Genomic DNA, 20,417 nt, shown 5'->3' with positions numbered 1-20,417 from the left:
TCTTAAGTCTAGTCTTAAATGTGAAGACGGTGTCTGCCTCCCGGACCGTAACAGGAAGATGATTCCACAGGAGAGGAGCCTGATAGCTAAAGGCTCTGGCTCCTGATCTACTTTTGGAGACTTTAGGGACCACGAGTAACCCTGCGTTCTCAGAGCGCAGTGTTCTGGTGGGATAATATGACACTATGAGCTCTCTAAGATATGACGGAGCTTGACCATTTAGAGCTTTATATGTTAACAGTAGGATTTTAAATTCAATTCTGGATTTTACAGGGAGCCAGTGCAGAGAAGCTAAAACAGGAGAAATATGATCTCGTTTCTTAGTTCCTGTTAGTACACGTGCTGCTGCATTCTGAATTAGCTGGAGAGTTTTTAAGGACTTACTAGAGCTACCTGATAACAGAGAGTTACAGTAATCCAGCCTAGAGGTAACAAAAGCGTGGACCAATTTTTCTGAATCTTTTCGGGCCAGGTTAGGCCTAATTTTCGCAATATTACGCAGATGAAAAAATGCAGTCCGTGAGGTTTGTTTTAAATGAGAATTAAAAGACAAATCTTGATCAAATATTATAGTTGCCAGAGTTATGTGAAGAAAATATTCATTTCATCTTTTTCATATCTTTTACCGTTTTTAATCTGTGCCTCTCAAAGTACCATGAGCAAAAGTGGAGAAATTGTCAGTTTATAATGGGTGTGTATTGCACGGAATGCTGTGAGCTAGAGTGGAGAGAGCTCTAAAAATCATCTAAAACTTTTGTCTTTAACTTGTTGCCATGGCCACAATTTTCACTGTACAGACACAATTTATACCACAAAATGTAGAAAAATTTGTCCTGGTCACAGAAATGTTGACATGGAATCTCTCACACGTACACATTTTTGCTGAGTGGCTCCAAAGCGAAGGGAGCGCCGATTTTTTTCTCATTCACTCCCATGTAATCTGAGAGGAGAAATTTCTGGAAACAGCTGGGGTGCAACACATTTTAAATTCGCTCCACTGACCACATTTTTGACTCGAGAAATATAAAACACGACACGTGCATTCACGAGACGTGGCTGTCTCTCACAATCACTTTATTTTCTTGATTGGACCAACAGTTTGGGTATGGGAAGGACTTGTTCGAGGAGTTAAAACCCATTATAAACAGCCTTTGCTGATCTGCCCTCATGAGCTCTGTGTGTGCCCCTCAGGTGCAGGCAAGTCATTAATCGCCATGACAACAGCTGCACACACAGACATGGCCACACAGCTTTGTCTGTGTGTCTCACAATCTTTAAAGGACAGATTACAGCAGCAGAAACTTCATTTGAAAAAGCAAATACACATTATTAACCCCTAAAGTGCCAAAATGGGCTCTCTAGCGCCACCTAGGTGCACTAAACTGGCCACTGCAGCCCGTAGGAATGTCGTATCAAGATCAAACCAAAACTGGTGTGTTTGACTTACAAATCCCGCGCTGACACCCATGACCTAATTCCAACAGGAAGTGAGCTACTTGACCTTTCAAAGTAAGATTTCGCTTCAAACATGCTCTTAAAAAAAACATCTCCTCCTACACCGTTTATTGTATCGGCTTTAAAGACGCATACATGCCAGCTCAACTGCTACGAAACAGATCTTCTGTATAACTTTATCAACGGTTTGGGAATGGGAAGAACTTGTTCGAGGAGTTAAATCTCCACTAAAACAGGTCTCTTCTCTGTGTTCTGTCTCTGTCTGTCTCTACTCTTCTGCCAGGTGCACATGGCAACCACTGTCACACACAATATCCATTTTAACCCTTTAGGTGCCAGAGTTTATTGAGGAAAATATTCCATTTTCATTTCAACATTTCAAAAGACTGTGGCTTTCAAGTGGTGAAAGATAAAGGCATACTGTAAATCAGAAGACTATTCATCATGACCCAGAGTTTGTCATGGGAGTAAATTAACTCATCTAATTTGCACATTGTGTTGTCATTAGGTGGCGGCCATATTGGATTTCATACATCTCAGTAAAACAACATTTTGAACATATTTACACTGTAGATTTATTTTGATTTGTGCTGTTTTTGTCATCTCTTCCTCAAAATAAAGGAACAGGAATCAGATGGGAGTAAATTAACTCATCTAATTTGCATATTGTGACATCACTTTTTCATACCTACACCTACAGAAAGCATTCAAACATGAAAACGTTCAGCTCTGTAAGGATTTTCTGATGTTTGTGGCAATATGTTTGATATTTCTAACGACATAAGCTGCTTGCAGCTTTAATTATTAGGGACCGAGCCTAGAGGCAGAGGACTGCTCACAGTCTTTATGTCTTTAAGGCAGTTATGGAGTTTAGTTAATTGATTAGTTTCTTCTGGCTTCATCGATAAATACAACTGAGTATCATCCGCATAACAATGGAAATTTATAGAGTGATTTCTAATGATGTTACCTAAAGGAAGCATATATAGAGTAAATAGGATTGGTCCGAGCACAGAACCTTGCGGAACTCCAAAACAAACTTTGGTACGTGAGGATGATTCATTATGAACGTCAACAAACTGAAAATGATCAGATAAATAAGATTTAAACCAGCTCAGTGCAGAACCTTTTAGGCCAATTAAGTGTTCCAGTCTCCAGCAGTAGAATTTGATGGTCAATAGTGTCAAACGCTGCACTAAGATCTAATAAAACAAGTACAGAGACAAGTCCTTTGTCTGAAGCAATGAGAAGGTCATTTGTAATTTTGACTAGTGCTGTCTCAGTGCTGTGATGCACTCTAAATCCTGACTGTAATTCTTCAAATAAATTATTATCATGGAGAAAATCACACAGCTGGTCTGCGACTACTTTCTCAAGGATCTTTGACATAAAGGGAAGATTAGATATTGGTCTATAGTTGGCTAACACCTCTGGATCCAGGGTGGGCTTTTTTAGTAGAGGTTTAATTACAGCTACCTTAAAAGACTGTGGTACATAGCCTGTTAATAAGGATATATTGATCATATCTAATATATGAGTGTTAACTAAAAGGAAAGACCTCCTTAAGTAGCCTAATTGGGATGGGGTCTAAGAGACACGTTGATGATTTAGATGAAGAAATCACTGCAGTCAATTCTTGAAGAGAAATTGGGGAGAAGCAATCTAAATATATATTAGGTCTTACAGCTGTGTTTGAGGTTACATAGGTACTATCTGAGGACAGGAGGTCATGACCTTTGCCTCTAACAGTTAGAATTTTGTTGTTAAAAAAGCTCATAAAATCATTACTGCTAAGGGCTAAAGGAATACAAGGCTCAATAGAGTTTTGACTCTCAGTCAGCCTGGCTACAGTGCTGAAAAGAAACCTGGGGCTGTTCTTATTGTCTTCTGTTAATGCTGAGTAATAGTTTGCTCTGGCATTGCGGAGGCCCCTCTTATAAGTTTTGAGACTGTCTGTCCAGATTAAACGAGATTCGTCCAGTTTGGTTAATCGCCAATTCCTTTCAAATTTTTGCGATATTTGTTTTAACTTACAGGTTTGAGAGTTATACCAAGGAGCGAACTTTCTTTGCTTTTTTAACTGCTTTTTAAGAGGAGCTACAGAGTCAAGTGTTGTTTGCAGCGAGCCTACGGCGCTATCGACAAAATGATCAAAGTCGGTACGGGAAACCTCTGTTACTGAGGGACTTGGTATTGAATTTAACGACGGAGTAATCTTTTCCTTAAATTTTGCGACAGCACTATCTGATAAACATCTAGTATAGTAACTGTTGCTGAGTGGCGTGTAATCGAGTAAAGATAATAGATAAATAGATAAAAGATAATGATCCGATAGCGAGGGATTCTGTGGAAAGACTTTTAGGTTATCAATTTCAATTCCATACGTGAGAACTAGATCGAGGGTATGGTTAAAACAATGAGTGGGTTCATGTACACCCTGACTGAAGCCAATGGAGTCTAATAATGAGATAAACACGGTAGCCAGGGAGTCATTATCAACGTCAACATGAATGTTAAAATCGCCTACAATCATAACTTTATCTGATTTAAGAACTAAACTGGATAAAAACTCTGAGAATTCAGATACAAATTCAGGATACGGGCCAGGAGCACGGTACACTATAACAAATAAAAGTGGCTGCGAGGTTTTCCAGGTCGGATGTAAAAGACTAAGAACGAGGCTTTCAAATGATTTAAAATCTAGTTTAGGTTTAGGGCTGATTAACAGACTAGAGTTAAAAATGGCTGCAACTCCCCCTCCTTGGCCGCTGCCTCGAGGAATGTGGGTGTTTTTATGACTGTGAGGAGTGGATTCATTTAGACTAACATATTCATCTGGACACAGCCAGGTTTCAGTGAGACTGAGTAAATCAATATGATTATCTGATATTAATTCATTTACTAACACTGCTTTATACGATAGAGATCTGATATTTAACAGTCCGCATTTAATTCTCCTGTTTTGTCTTTCTGTCACAGAAGAAGTTTTAATTTTTATGAGGTTGTTATGCACAACTCCTCTTTGTTTAATTTTAGATTTCAATAATTTAGGTGGTCGGGGGACAGACACCGTTTGTATAAAACTATGAAAACTATGGCTGGGTAACTGAACTAGAAGCTCAGAGAGGCGTATAGGACTGCGACTCTGAGTCCTGGTCTCAACTCTGGGTTGTCAGGGATTTAAATTACAAATAAAGTTTGCCAGGTTCCTAGAAATGAGAGCAGCTCCATCCAAAGTGGGATGAATGCCGTCTCTCCTAATAAGACCAGGTTTTCCCCAGAAAGTTTGCCAATTATTAGAAACCACATCGTTTGCTGGACACCACCTGGACAGCCAGCGATTAAATGATGACATGCGGCTAAACATGTCATCACTGGTCAGATTTGGGAGGGGTCCAGAGAAAACTATGGAGTCCGACATCGTTTTAGCATATTCACACACCGAGGCAATATTAACTTTAGTGACCGTAGTAACTGGGTGTCATTGACGCCGACATGAATAACAATCTTACTGAATCTACGTTTAGCTTTAGCCAGCAGTTTTAAATTAGATTCAATGTCGCCCGCTCTGGCCCCAGGGATACATTTGACTATGGCCGCTGGTGTTGCTAACTTCATGTTTCTCAGAATAGAGCTGCCAATAACCAGAGTTTTATCCTCAGCGGGTGTGTCGCTGAGTGGGGAAAAGCAGTTGGAAACGTGAACAGGCTGGTGGTGAGCCGTGGGCTTCGGCTTGGAGCTGTGCTTCTGGCGTAACCCAACCTCCTGGCTGAACGGGAGTTACCGGAGGACAGTTAGCAGAGGCTAAGGCTATGCTATGTGGCTCCGCACCGGCTACAGGGGGCTGGCTAACTACCGCAGCTACTGAATGGTTTTCCATGGTGCAGAGCCACGCTTCTAATTCACTAAGCCTCGCCTCCAACGCAGCAAATAAGCTACACTTATTACAGTTACCACTGTCGCTAAAGGAGGCAGAGGCATAACTGAACATTTGGCACACCTAGCAAGCAGAGGGAGAAGCCATCGCTAGCTGTAAAGCTAATGTAGCTACCAAGGCTAGTAATGTGCAAACAACAGCTAAGAGCTTAGCAAGAAAGTCGTAGAAAGGAGGAGAGCTATAAGTGCTTAAACAGAACCAGTGTGGGTTAAGACTGGAAGTAGACATTAAAGCAACTGAAGTGAGAAAACAGGCTACTAGAATTCACCAGAGCAGTACAGAGATGCTGTCACAGAAACACCGGAAATGACACAACTCGCTTACCGCAATACTTCAGCACGTCCACGAGGACTGTCTCTCTCTGCTCTTCTGCCAGGTGCACTTACTTAATTACCATGGCAACCGCTGTCACACACAAACTCACAGAAACATGATGTGTGTGCGTTTCTTCATCTTACATGCAGACATGACAGGGGCAGAATCTCCATTTTAACCCTTTAGGTGCCAGAGTTTATTGAGGAAAATATTCCATTTTCATTTCAACATTTCAAAAGACTGAGGCTTGAAAGTGGTGAGAGATAATAATTAATTAAATTAATCCGAAAACTGCCAAAAAGGCCTCTCTAGCGCCACCTCGCAGTCTAGGCACACTAAAATGGCCGCTGTGGCTTGTAGGAATGACCTAGAAAGATCAAACCAAAACTGTCTTGTTCGTCTCATCAAGATCTACAAATAACGCACTCGCATCCCTGACCTAAACCCAACAGGAAGTGAGCTATTTCCCTTTCACAGTAAGATTTCACCTCAAAAATGCTCTTTTTCAAAATTCCTTAAAAAATCGAATCCCCCTACATCGTTTATCGTATCGGCTTCAAACTCACACACATTACTGATCAATGCGTCCTTATCAAATATTCTGTATAACTTTTTCATTACTCGAATGATTTGGATGTAATGGCATCTTCCAGGTGATGTCTTACAAAACCTCCTGACGATTTTTTGTTCCACCTAGACACACTAAAATGCCTGGTGTGACCAGTAGGAATCCTGGAGAAAAACCTAACCAACATTGGTTCGTTCGTCTCATCAAGACCTACAAATCTCATGCTGTAACCCCTGACCTAAGTCCAACAGGAAGTGCGGTATTGCCCTATCAATGTAAGATGACGTTTTTCACAAATTCTCTCTCTCAAAAAATATTTGCTCCTGCACCGTTTATCATAACTGCTTCAAACTCGCACACATGACAGTTCTACCTCTGGTGAACATTACTTGTGAAGGACTTTGTCATTACTGGAACGGTTTGGATTTTAGAAGCATTCTAAGGTGCGGGACACAAATCCTCATGATGATCTCTGTAAGAAAAGATGAGGGCCAACACATTGTAAACTTGTGACTAAGGTCACATTTTTGAGCCCATAGATATAAAACTATAAATGTCTGTGTTCAGAACAAGTTTATCTATCTGGTGATGCCTTCAGACTGAAGATCGGACCCACGGTTTGAGAACTGGAAGGACTAGTTCGAGAAAATTTTAACCCATTTTGTTGTCACCTAGTCTCTGTCTCAGCTGCAGCTGTCAATAATTAGCATAACAAAAGCTTTACCCTGACAGACACAAGCCAGAAGTGTGTGTGTGTGTGTGTGTGTGTGTGTTTTACAACAACATTAATGAAAGTAATAATATTATAATTATAATTATAATTATAATTCTGGCTATTGTGGTACAACTTGTGGAAAGTATATATTAATATCTAACAGTATACATATGTGACAATAATCATATGTGTATAATAACAGTAGAAGTATGAAATCAAACTTTAAGAGATGTTCTTGCGAAGCATGCTATTGTTGGAATCTAAACAGAACCATCTGTTCATCCAGCTAAGATTATACATTGCATTTACAATACAGGTGCATTTCAATCAGGAGAGACTTGTTTTTATGGTAAAAGAATATTGATTAATATGTGAACATATGAATAAAAATATGGAAAGTCTTTGGCGATTAGACCCTGTAGTGATGGTATGATTTAAGGAGGGTGATGAATCCGTAGTAAAATAGATGATATTCAATGATTGAAGATTCTGCCTTAAATGATGGCTGACAGCAGCAGAAAAGAGCAAATTTTGCAGTGGCATCCTGATTGGCTAAGAGAGATCGTGGAAAAGTTTGATTGGATAACTAGAGGAACCCATACACTCTCAGTCAGCTGATTAGAGGGAGTAGTGAGAGTGGGATGGAGAGAAATGTGAAAGGATGATCACACATTCACATTTTCTCTAAAATACATACCATTTCCTAACTACCTGCTTATTTCTTTATATAACATGCCCTTCTGTAGTAGTTGCATGTTTCAGCATTGAGTTATGTAAGTATTTCTCTGTTAGAAAAAAAACATACAATATGCTACAGTGTTCTATAAATTTACTTCTTCTTCTTCTTCTTCTTCTTCAGTCTAGTTGATCTGCCTTGGCACTACAAGTTATGGATGTTTCTACAAGCCATTGAGTCCATATGATAGAGGACTGGCCCATAGGTTAAGTTTTCTGTTGGGTACAGTGAAGCTGTCACTAGAACTGATCTGGAACAAGAAGGTAGTTGTCTGGTAATCCTGTGCACATTAACTGTTTCCTCCTCACATGGCAATGACCAGGGCCTGAATTCTAAGAGGCTTTCAGTTCAGCTTCATAACCTCAAATGTTCTCAGAAAAGTTAAAAGTTTGAGTAGCTACTACAGCATAGCAAAGTTATGCAGGTGGGTGACAATTAACAGGAAAAACTTGATTAATGAGTCGTGAAACATATGTACAGCTCAATGAGTATGAAATGAAGGGAATCATATGCTATGGCTTTCAGGGTTGCCAGATGGAGACCCAGCTGAACCACAGTATGTTGGTTAAGACATATTTGTAATCCTTTTTACTTAATCTCTGATCAGATACAGTTAGTATGATGTAGGCACGGACCTTTCCAGTTGCCTGTCTGTCAGCACCATTCAATTTGTGCTAAATTTTGCCAGGTCAAGAATTTCAAATGTAAACACTGGTAAACGCTGAGAAAAGATGGAAAGGATAGACAACAGCTGAACTAGCATCCTGCTAGCTATTGTACAGGCTATTGGAAAATAAACTGGACCACCTCCATGCCACATCAGTTTCCAATGGGATATCAAGTACTGTCATATTCTTTGGTTCACTGAAACTTGGCTAAATCAACCAGGCGCCATTCAACCAGGTCCCTCTTTTTCTATAAGTCAATCCAACACAACACAGGAATAAGTCGATCCAACACAACACAGGACTTCAGGAGAGAAGGAGAGGAGGAGTGTACTTTATGTCAAATAAGGACTGGTGTGACAGTGAGAATGTGAGGTGGTTCTTCCTGTGATCACTGCTATACACTGTTATTTAAGTGTGGGAGTGGCCTATTTGAATCCCTTTTGTTTGAGACCATGCTGCAAGTTGAGTGTGTTTGCTGATCCTGTAAGTTTATTTACCTCCTTTAACTTTAAGGTGAATGTGCTAGGAAAGGTAGTATCAGCACTGCTTCTACCTGGAGCTTGCATGTACGGAGCCTGGGTTTGGTTGAAGGTGGTGGTGCTGTTTGGGCTGAGAAAGCCATGTATAAGTAAGGTAAAGGAGGTTATGGGGATGGTGCGGGGAGCAGTGAGACCTGGCATTAGGGAAGTGTCTCTGGGACGCCAGAGATCACTGTCTAGCCTCCTGGAGGTGTCGTGGGACCAACTAGACCAGGGGTGTCCAAAGTTTTTTTAGTGAGGGCCAAATACAGAAAAATAAACAAAGGGCCACACACTAGAGGTGACATATTGACACATGAATACTGTGTGTATTTCTAAGTCACCTATAATGTGAAGAACATTGCTCTCAGTGGGAGCAGTGATGCTGTCCTTTGGATTGAAGGATGGCTGACATGTCAGGAGAAAGTTTGGTGGTTGAGACACAAAGGACTTCACAGAGATGGCTATCAGTCATTCTGGTTCTCAGTCTGCTTTTGTTCTGATTTAACAGAGAAAATGTTTGTTCACATATGTATGTTGAGCCGAACAGGCTCATAATTCTTTTTGCGTGGTGTCTCATCAGAAGAAACTTCGCATTATCCAAACTCTGATAGAAGTCAGGGAGCGAGAGAAGCTGATGTTGACTCTTCAGAGAATCATCACATTGCATTTCAGTCAGTTCTAACTGCAGACTCTCTTCCACTTCTTCTGCATCCACCAGGAAGGGGGTCGAGAACAGCTTGATTTGTTTTTCAATGACAGAAAAATCTTGGAAACGCTGGTTGAATTCTGTCACGAGAGATGCAATCACAGACACATATTTCTCCCTTTTAGCAGAAAGGTCGGCCTTTGGAAAAGCAGACTTGATTTCAGACAGCGCAGGGAAGTGTGCAGCATTAAAGCTTCGTAGTACACAGAAGGCTTTCATGTGTGCATACAGGTGTGGCACCAGCTGTTCTTTGCCTTGTAGGTTCTTGTTCAGTGTATTCAGATGATGAGTAAGATCAACTAAATATGCCAGGTCTGCCAGCCACAGAGGGTCACTCAGTTCATGAAGAGGTAGGCCCTTCTCTTTCAAAAACTGGTTGATTTCTGATCACAGCAAATAAAACCGCTGCAGCACAGAGCCGCGGCTGAGCCAGCACACATCAGAGTGGTAGAGTACATCCCCCTATTCAGCATCCACATCAGATAGGAAAGCTTGAAATTCTCTGTGGTACAGTCCTGTAGCTCGAATTATGTTGACAGTTTTTACAACAGTGTTCATCACATCGCCCAGCTGGACAGTCTTGGCACACAGTGCTTCTTGGTGGATTATACAGTGCATCCTAACAGCCTCACTTCCGCTCTCTTTTACCTTGGCGCACACCATCGATGCCATTCCTTGCCCGTCATGGCCGGAGCTCCATCCGTTGTTACTCCACAGAGCTTGTCCCATTTAAGCCCCATCTTTTCAACTGCCTCTGACACAGCTTCAAAAATATCTCTACCCGTTGTTGTGCCTTTTAGGCTCATCATATCAAGCAGCTCCTCCGTACAGCAAAAATTATCATCTACTCCCCGCAAAAAAATTAACAGCTGCACGGTGTCTGTGGCATCTGTGCTCTCATCGCATGCTATCAAGTAAAAATCAAAAGCACAAGCTTTGTCTCTCAGCTGAATTTTCAAGTTAGCTGACAAGTCCTTGATTCTCCGCACCACTGTATTTCTGGATAAGCTCATGTTGTTGAAATCCTGCACTTTTTCCGGGCACATTATATCTGTGACTTTGATGAGGCACTGCTTTATGAAATCATCGTCTGAGAACGGTTTGCTGTGCTGGGCAATAAGTTTAGCGACTTCGTAGCTTGCTGTTGTGGCGTTTTCCTGTATTTTGTTAGCACGAAAAAAAACCTGTTGTTGAGCTTGCAGGCTAGTTGCCATTTGGTTGACTTTCTGCGTTCGTTCGGCACCGGTGTACGATGTGTAGCTCTGATGTTTGGTGTCATAGTGCCGATGCGTTTCTTCTACTCTTTCATCACAGCAACATCTTCATTGCACATCAAACAGACACACTTTCCGTTGATTTCTTTGAAGAAATATTCATTTTCCCACCGTGTTTGAAATCTTCTACATTCACTTGCTATTTTGCATTTCTTCGGTGTTGCCATTTCTGGTGACTCGCGGTAAAACTTTTTCTTTGCTTAATTTTGTTTAGTGGAGAAGCACCGTTTCCGTGGCTGGCTCCATCTAGTGTTGAAACTGAGAAGTGCAACATAGTTGAGCTCAAGCTTCTTGTGCGGGCCATATTCAATTATATTTTCAGAATTTGCTGCAGGCCAATAAAAACTGGACCGCGGGGCCGCAGTTGGCCTGTGGGCCGTAGTTTGGACACCCCTGAACTAGACAAAACACTGGTGACAGGAGGTTCCCACCCGATGACCCCAGAGACATGTTAGTTATCACTGCTCACTGGTCTGTATAGTTAAGCCTTGTCATAATAGCTTATCAGAGGGCTTAGGAGGTTATTCACTGAGTGCTGATCCTTTCTCTAGAGCACAAACTTCTTGTGTTTATTTGAATTCAAAGAAGGCTACAAAGTGGTACCATGTTCGGGATGAGCGAACATGCCACCAACTTGGTGGAGTCACGATTTGTGGACAGTTTAATCATTCCACAACCAGAAACCATGGATTACCAGAACCATCTGGACACATGGACAATTATAAAGCAGCAGCTAACAATGTAAGAAGACACAAAAAAGGAATATCTCACAGTGTACACATTAAAGGAGCTGATGGGGTCACATTTCACTGGTGTTTTACCTTGTATAATTCCATGTGATAAATTAATGATTGATTGATTGATTGATTGACAAAGTCTATGGTTTAGATTATAATTGTGTTATTTTTTAGGCAAGTTTGTACATAAAAATGTGCTTTTAGAAATATTGAACGTGCATATAAGCAAAACAAAATGATTGCAGTTTTTCTGAGCTGCTTTGACACAATCGAGTGAAAATCTATACCCTCCAATCACTGTGTGCGAATCTCAGATCTAGATCTCAGATCTGTTTGTTTTCTTACATCATATTACAATATTGCACCAATCCATGACAACCTTCACACAGAAATGTTTCATATGTTCAGTTATCTTCCATTGTCATAATGTCACAATATATATGGCAGCAGTCACATGGAAATTATGTATCCATCCATTTATTGCATCTTACCACATTTTGTTTAAAGTAGTTTACAGGTGCAACTCCTCAGCTATCAATTCTCAAACATATTTACATCACAGAAGGAAAAACTGAGTTTAACACACTGTAGGTGCCACGGTTACTGAACATTGAGCAGACAGACATCAGATGAGGAACGAAAGGCTTTTTGTGCTGATAGAGGTGGACACAAACCCTCCATGCTGTCTGTGTCGATATCCAGTGCATCAACAGAGCCATGGAAAGGGAGCTGGTTTACAGCTTGGAATTGAATGATGTCCACAATAGATGTCACATAAGTGCGGTTTCTCTCAAGCTGGTCCTCATTCACAAGCATGGACACCTCGGTCCTAGTCCCTTCTCTCCTAACCCTCTCCTGCCACAACGCCACTTGCTTGCTTCGTGCCTTGCCAGTCCCTTAACACGCACAATAGCATGGCGCCAGTTGTTATAGCCACTAGTGGTGAAGACATCTGTTTTACTATGGCCAAATCCAAAATTTCTACACGCATAGCAAAACACAGCATCATTTTTGCAGGAATATTCAAGCCATTCTCTGTTATCGAACCATGAGCTGCAAAAGGAACGCTTTGCTCCTCCAAAAACTGATGATGGATACTTGTGTAAACACACTTGAAGTGGCTCCTCTTTACCTAGGTCGTCTGGTGGTGCTTTGGATGAGCCGGGCACCTGCTCTGGAGCTGGGGGTGAAGGCAGCGGCTGGGCGGGAGTGAGCAGGATGAGGCTGCCGCTTGCTCCTCAGCAGCTTGGCTAATGCTAACCACACATTGAGGTCGAATCTCTGTCTCACCACCATTACCGTTGTTGTCTGACTTGTTGTTGCTAGTCATCTTTTGCTTGAACCATTTTCTTATATCCATGATGGTGATCTCGTTGACGTTATAGGCTGAGAACGTACAGCAAAAAGCTGCGTCCGGCTGGAGCAGCGGCCGCCGGTAACTGCGCTGGACGCAAATGAGTGACGTGCAGTCACTTGCACTTGTCATGACAGACAGCGTTGACAGTGACGTTGCTGAAAAAAGGCAGGAATTTTATTTACCACTGAATTAAAACTAAACTGGCAAATAGAATACTCACTTCACTATCAGTGTGTTCTATATTGTTATGTCAACATTAATTTAAAAAAAAAAAAAAACTTCTTCTCAACTGAGCAGCATGCAGACACATGAGGGTGCAATGCATGCTTATGCACCCTCGTAGAACTGGGCCTGGCCTACATGTACTAGGATGCACTGCATGTGAGCTTCAGACACCTATAGCTTTTACTTCAGGTGCATTTGGAAATACTCGCTCTGAGTGTTGAAGCACACTTTGGTATTCCATTCACAAATTGGGAGTGCTGTTGGAATTTCCCATGTGATTATTTCGAACACCACATGGGGCATTCTGTCTGGGGAGGCGGAGCAGCAGAGCACCAAGCAGAGTAAATATGTGACGAACTTAAGTGTTCATGTAAAATTAAAAGATCTGTTTCTCATTTTAGTATAGTACGTAATATTGGATTTAGGCATGCACCCTTTGTTGGCCAAAACAAAGAATTAGGCAATAAAAAAAGATCGCTTAATGGTCATCTTCCTTCATCGCCGTGGAGTGCTGGGGGTCTTACAGCACCCCAAAAAAAAAGATGGAAAAGCCAAAATTAAAGTTCTGTTTGTAGCAACAGAGTAGGTTCTCTACTAAGCTCTCCTAAGGAACTATTAGTCAGTTTGTACACACATCAGCCACTAAAAAGTGCTGCACTATGACTACATGGGGCATTACCTAACTAGTCCGGACACAAAGTCATAGCAAATCCATGTGGCCAATCTCTGATCAATGATAGAGCTCCATGATCATGGCTACTGTGTACGTTAGCTTTCTGGTTGACACGAACCAGTGGTATTGTAGTACATCATAGTATCCAGATCAATTATTGAATGAGAATATAAATATGTTAGGTCTCTACTGGACTACTGTGTTGTAAAATGGCATGCGATAAATGAGATAATGATTCTGGGAGGCAGAAAATAACTGCAGTTTTACAAAAAGATAGTGTAATATAATTTATACCTAATCTATAGTGGCATGTGTAACTATTTAGTTGTTACTCAGTTATGTTGTAACTTATCTTTGTGGTGCAACCACTTTTATTTTAGTAATGCTTAAATCACAACTTGGTAATAATTTATGTCGTAAGTAGTTTAAGTTTGAACTTAAACCCAGCTGGTGCAACAGGCTGCCGCAATGCAGGCAGAAAGACAATGTTCTTTTATTTTAATGCTTATGGTCCTTACAGAGAGGGGCCAAAAAGAGTAAATGTGCAACTTTCGGTTTAAACAAAACCAAAAACAAATTTGGGCTGAGTTTTATTTGTTAGTGTTTCCCTTGAAAGAGGAAGCAAATATTCAAAAGGTGATGGAGGATGCTTGGGTCAGGTCTGCTGATTACATTTTATTATATGTACAGCATATATGACGCCCAGTGAGGCTGGGGTCGGGGTGGAAATGTAATGACATATGTATGTATTCAAACCCTAATCTACACAACGAGTGTCATGTTGTAAAGTAAACAACTCTCCAGAAATGGTTCTTTATTATCTTTCATAGAATGAGAAGAGCAGTAGCACCAGAGACTTCCACCTGCCGAGTCAGCTGAGAGGCCATAGACATACTACGTCTTTAACCGCTTGAAAAAGGTTGGGCACCAGTGCTACTCTTATACCTACTCTGTGCCAGCTTTCAAGAGTGCAGAGGCAGATTGCGTCAGAAGTTGCTTAGCAACTGTAACCAGCAACGTATCATAGCCTATTTACCAGAAATCCTGACTGCCAAGCTTCCAAGCGCTGTTTTTCAAGTATGTAGGCTCAAAATATTGTCTGTGGGACAGATGTAAAGCTCTGGATAGTCCTGCACTAAAATGATCAAATTCTTCTCCATATTTATCACAGGCTGATATTTACAGAAGAAAGATATTTGACAGCTGTGATTGGTTGTTCCTTGTCACATGACATGTGGTGCACAATGCTACGTTCCAAAAGTTGAAATCTGTTTATTTCAGGGCACAGCCATTATGCCCTGAAGAACAGGCATCCGAGAACACTGCGTGAGAGCATAAAACACGTTACATGTGTACGGTGCCTAATTCAGTGCTGTGCTAATTTGAATGAGTATAATTATTCTTTTGTGTGGCTTTTGTTTCACTTACAAATGTTATCAGACCCAAATGATCAAATTCTGATGGAGCTGTGATGCTCAAAACAATTTATACTCCATTTTACAGCTGCAACAGTAGCAACGTAGTGGGCTACTAGGCTATTAACTAACATGCTATGATTGGTCAGTTAGCCCAGTCCTCGAACATGCATGCAGTACACTCATATGCATCCCCAAATGACAGGCACACAAAGAGGATCATTTTAAGTAAAAAAGGCAAACTTTTAATGCACTGTTCAGGAGTATTGCTCTTAATTTTGTTGTATTACACAAATCCTGTTATCCAGAGTTTATTTGTGGACTGCTCGCTCCTGCCCCCGGCAAAATTAAAACTGCCAGACTTGTAATGCAAGGTAACACACACATGGGCTCCCTTTGTGTTAGTGTCAGTGACAGCATCCAACAAAAACTGCCCACGCTGAAATTCATTGCAGCAGTATGATTCCGTTTCTGGTGGCATCATATGGCAGTTTGAGCAAATCACCAGTTGGAGTTTGCTCTCAATAGCTTAGGTTCTAGAGGGCCATCTACTGTGACTCCAGTAAATACAGCTGAATACCTGAATCAGCCAAAACAATGTTAAATGTATTTTTGTCCACATCCTCTGCATATTTTGGTGTTGGAAACATAGCTACATTGCAATAAAAGGGAGGAGAACAAGAAATTCGGTTCTGGAGTGGCATCTAGAGCCTGCTCCCTATGGGGTGCCGTTTGTAAAGTGGCTCACGCTGAAAATAACATCAACATTTTGCCACATTTAGCTTCAAACAATGTTTAAAAAAGTATTGTGAATTTTTTAACGTCACCTTTTACCACATTTACAGCAATATTTGTTAACTTAGAAATATATTAAATAGTTAAATCTAAATATTAAATGTGGCACCTAAATGTTAAATGTTAAATCTAAATATTAAATCTAAATCTAAATCTAAATGTTAAATCTAAATGCTAAATATAAATATAAATCTAAATGTTAAATCTAAATCTAAATGTTAAATGTTAAATCTAAATGTTCTGGGTGAAACTAAATATTTAGCTAATATGCAAAATGTGGCAAAATGTTGATGTTATTTTCAGCGTGAGACACTTTACAAACAGCACCCCATAGCTCCCTGCTCCTTCCAGGAGGTGAAATTCAACCTGTAGTTCTTCTTGCCTCCAATTATATCACTGTTCATCAAATGACGGTGTTGGAAGATGGAAGGACAATAGAATTTGCTGCTGGAAACTCAGCTTTTTCTGTCAATATATGCATTTATTGCTTCAACTGACTTAATTTACCATCAACACTGATTGGACATTCCCACTGTGGTGAATTTTCCATTGCATGTTTTGAGAACTGCAACATTCAGGAAATGGGCAGAGCAGGACCTTTTACATCAATGAAAAGACATATTGTAACCAGGAAAAGGCTTTGTGGTGTAAATCTGCCTGTCAAAACAGTGTAACAGTTCCTATCCAAGCCCCGTTGACAACAGGAATCCATCAGCACCCCTTAAACTTTAATATGACAACTTTGACCATTCCATCAGTTTTTTTTTTGTCTCGCTTGGATGACATACCTTTACTTTCAACCAGACTATGTGAATTGCATATTCTAATCCACACCTACAGGAAAAAAATAGCATTGCAGAGCGTCATTCCTGTTGGGTACATGAAAACTAAACCCCTGCACTTGCCTAAGACTTGCAAAAAGCCGCTATTTTTAATTAACCCATTGAGAGAGACTCTCACTACGCCCTTTTGCACCCTGACTAAGACCAGAGAGTTGAAACCTGTCAGTGTTTTTAATGTCAGCAGCCATGTTTTGAAATAAAGGCTTTTTAACTTCATTCATCTGTTTCTGATCCAGGCATGAGTGTCTGAAGTTCATCTTTTGTTCCCTTACTACAGCCTGTTCTGTTTTTTTCTGAAAATGTCAGCCTGTGGACGATAAATGAGGTGCAGACTACCCTCTGTGTCACCGGTGATGAGGAAATGCATCGAGTGCTGGATGGAGCAGTGAATGACAACAATCCCGGCCACACTGTTTGCATTGGAAACACATAATGGACCTAGTGTCTAGGTACCATGTCTAAAGGGTTACTTTTGGTTCCAAAGGTGCTATGAAGAACGTGTTTGGTGGAAATGTGGCTTAAGACACATCCACTGTGCCACTCACTGCCACTCTGCCTCAGAAAAGAAAAAACAAAAGACTGAAATGTGAAATATATGAAGGCCACTGCAAGCAGATACCATGTACTGAATTTCAAAGTCATAACTTTGTTGACTGCAGGTCTGGGTTCTGAGGCAGGGGTGAGTGGGCTCTGATGGCAGAGGTGTTGTTAGCCAGCATATGTTGAGGCCAAACAGCTTAGACCCTCTTTGGACCAGTTAAGAAGTACAAGTCAGGTCAGGCAGCCTGAGCACAAATATTGTGCTGGTATGACCTCTTGAACAGATGATCCTGACTTGAGTGCTCCCCCACCCCCTTTACACAAACACACACACACACACACACACACACACACACACACACACTGCCTACAGTGAACTGTACTCAGCAATGTGTGGTTAAAACAACCACCAAACACAGGTGTTGTCGTATGTAGAATTTTAAAGCCTGACATGAACTTAATTTTGGCAGATGACTGGGATCAGACAAATCCAATGAGGCCAGCATTGTGGTTTAAAGTTGTCTTAATGCTGGTTTAGGATGAAACACTGTTGACATGTATGCATGTCTGCCACTGTGTGCCTTTAAAGAGCTAATTGTATTAAGTCATTGCATTAGTTAATTGCAGACTAATGCAAATGTAATTAAAGTTTACAATGCAGTTTAATAAAGTTTCTTTTTTTTTGTCTGTATCGCAAAAGAAGCAAAGCAGCAATGAAACCCGAGGCTAACTGTACATATGATGTCTATGATTGAATAATAAGGAGTACATCATGTATCATGCTACAGTCAGTGGACTGTATGTCCCTCAAAGTAACACTATGTACACTGTCCATGCACCAGACACAGACCTGTTAACAATAAGGTAAACTGAGCTACTGGACGGTGGTAGACTTAAGAGCTGTCAATCATCTCAAGGCTGCACGCGTTAAAGAGACCACGTTTTAGTCTTCTGGGTGTAAAACGATCAGGTAAAGTATTTGACAGCATGATGGCAGATTATATGATGAAACATCAAGTGAAGGTTGTGGCTGGCCAAAGTCTAAAGCCCAGTTCAGACCAAAGATGCATGACAAGATGAGTTGAAATAGGCAACTACTTGCTGGTAAAACCTGCTGGTTCACACCAGTGCCTCTAGATGAGTAGTAATTTGTAGCTTTTTAAGATTTAAATGAGGATAGTGATAGTGAGATACTGGCTACTGAAAAACAGACACAAAACCAGCATCAGATGGACTGTACTAATAATAAGTATGCCACAATAATATAAATAACCAGCGCCAATTAATCAGTCAATGAGAATGAGTGTGTGTGTGTGTGTGTGTGTGTAGGAGGGCATAAGAACATAGAGCGAGCAGCAGCAGTGACCTACCGTCTGACACCAGTACACAGGACGGAAACAGAGGGCTCAGCAGGGACAGAGCACCTGCTGCAGCAAGCAAACATGCCGTCTGTGGTCATTTTTACTTGACCACTGGACTTCACTACAAGCTGATTGGCTGTTGAAACAGGTGACGTGCTTTACTTTGTAAAACCAGCCACCAGCGATTTGACTGGCTGAGTTGCAGGTGACACCATCAGCCAGCTTGAGTCGAAATAAGACCGACCACAGTTTTGTCTTGCCGTGAATCTTTGGACTGAACTGGGTTTATCGGACCAACATATTGCCTCATCAAATAGTAATAAATGATAGTGGTGATCAAATCTCTTCCTTTACTGTTAGGTTAGATCATCTTGGTGCAGGTGAATGTTGAGGTGGCATGGTGATGTAGTGGTTAGCACTGTTGCCCCACAGCAACAGGGTTCCTGGTTTGATCCCAGGAGAGAAAAAAACTTAAATTAAAGTATGAATGTGGTGGCACCAGAGGAGCAGAGAAGCAGGTCAATGGAATGTCTGCTCTATTTTTCATTTATTTTCTAATATAAGACAGACTTTCAATAATTTTATCAGTTATTATGATTTATGGACTTGCATAACCTTTTAGCTTTTAGGTTGTACAGATTTTAGGGATATGAAGTACAAAAAAAATACCAATGAAGGCACTGGAGAAATATTTCCATGAAAATATCAAAATGGTTTTGCACTCTGCTCATAAAAATTAGCATATCTCAAAAACAAAAAAAGTGTTAAATATTTTGATCATGTTTCTACATTTAGAAATGTTTTGGATCAGTTTGTATTGTTTCAATACTGTTAACCTTTTAGCTTGGGTTGTACCAATTTTAGGGATATGATGCATTTGAAGATTCTCCAAGAAATGACACCACAAGAAGCAGAAATAAATAGTTAATGGACCTCTACTTGTATAGCACCTTTCTAGTCATCCAACCACTCAGAGCACTTTTTACACTTACGAGTCACATTCACCCATTCACACACACATTCATACACTGGTGACTGAGGCTACCATACAAGGTGCCACCTACTACTCAGTTTTTAACACACTCATACACTGATGGAACAGCCATGGTGAGCAATTTGGGGTTCAGTATCTTGCTCAAGGACACTTCGACATGTGGACTAGAGGAGCCGGGGATGTGATGAGTGAACCGATTAGTGAACGACCCGCTGTACCTCCTGAGCCACAGCCACTAACTAGTTATGTGGCCTCGTGTGGTTGGTCCAACTTCTTAGAGGGATGTGGCGTTCAGCCACAGGAGATTGAGCAATAACAGCAAAAATACATACATATGCACTGGTGGACCATTTACGTATATGGCACAGTTCAAAGGGTTAAATAAGGCCAGTTGGATTGAGATAAGGAACTGGCAGCTGAAATGTTCAGATATATATGTCTGACAGTTGGGTCTGCTCCTTAATCTGTTTAGATATTTCCATCAGAAGGATGTTGGGTCAACAGCTAAACTGTTGAAACATCTGAGACTTGGAAGTGATTGTAAAAAATATCACACTCAGCTGTACTTGATATGAGAAAGGCT

Source organism: Epinephelus fuscoguttatus, linkage group LG3, assembly GCF_011397635.1.
Source record: "Epinephelus fuscoguttatus linkage group LG3, E.fuscoguttatus.final_Chr_v1".
Taxonomy (NCBI): Eukaryota; Metazoa; Chordata; class Actinopteri; order Perciformes; family Serranidae; genus Epinephelus; species Epinephelus fuscoguttatus.
This window is presented reverse-complemented; position numbering follows the sequence as displayed.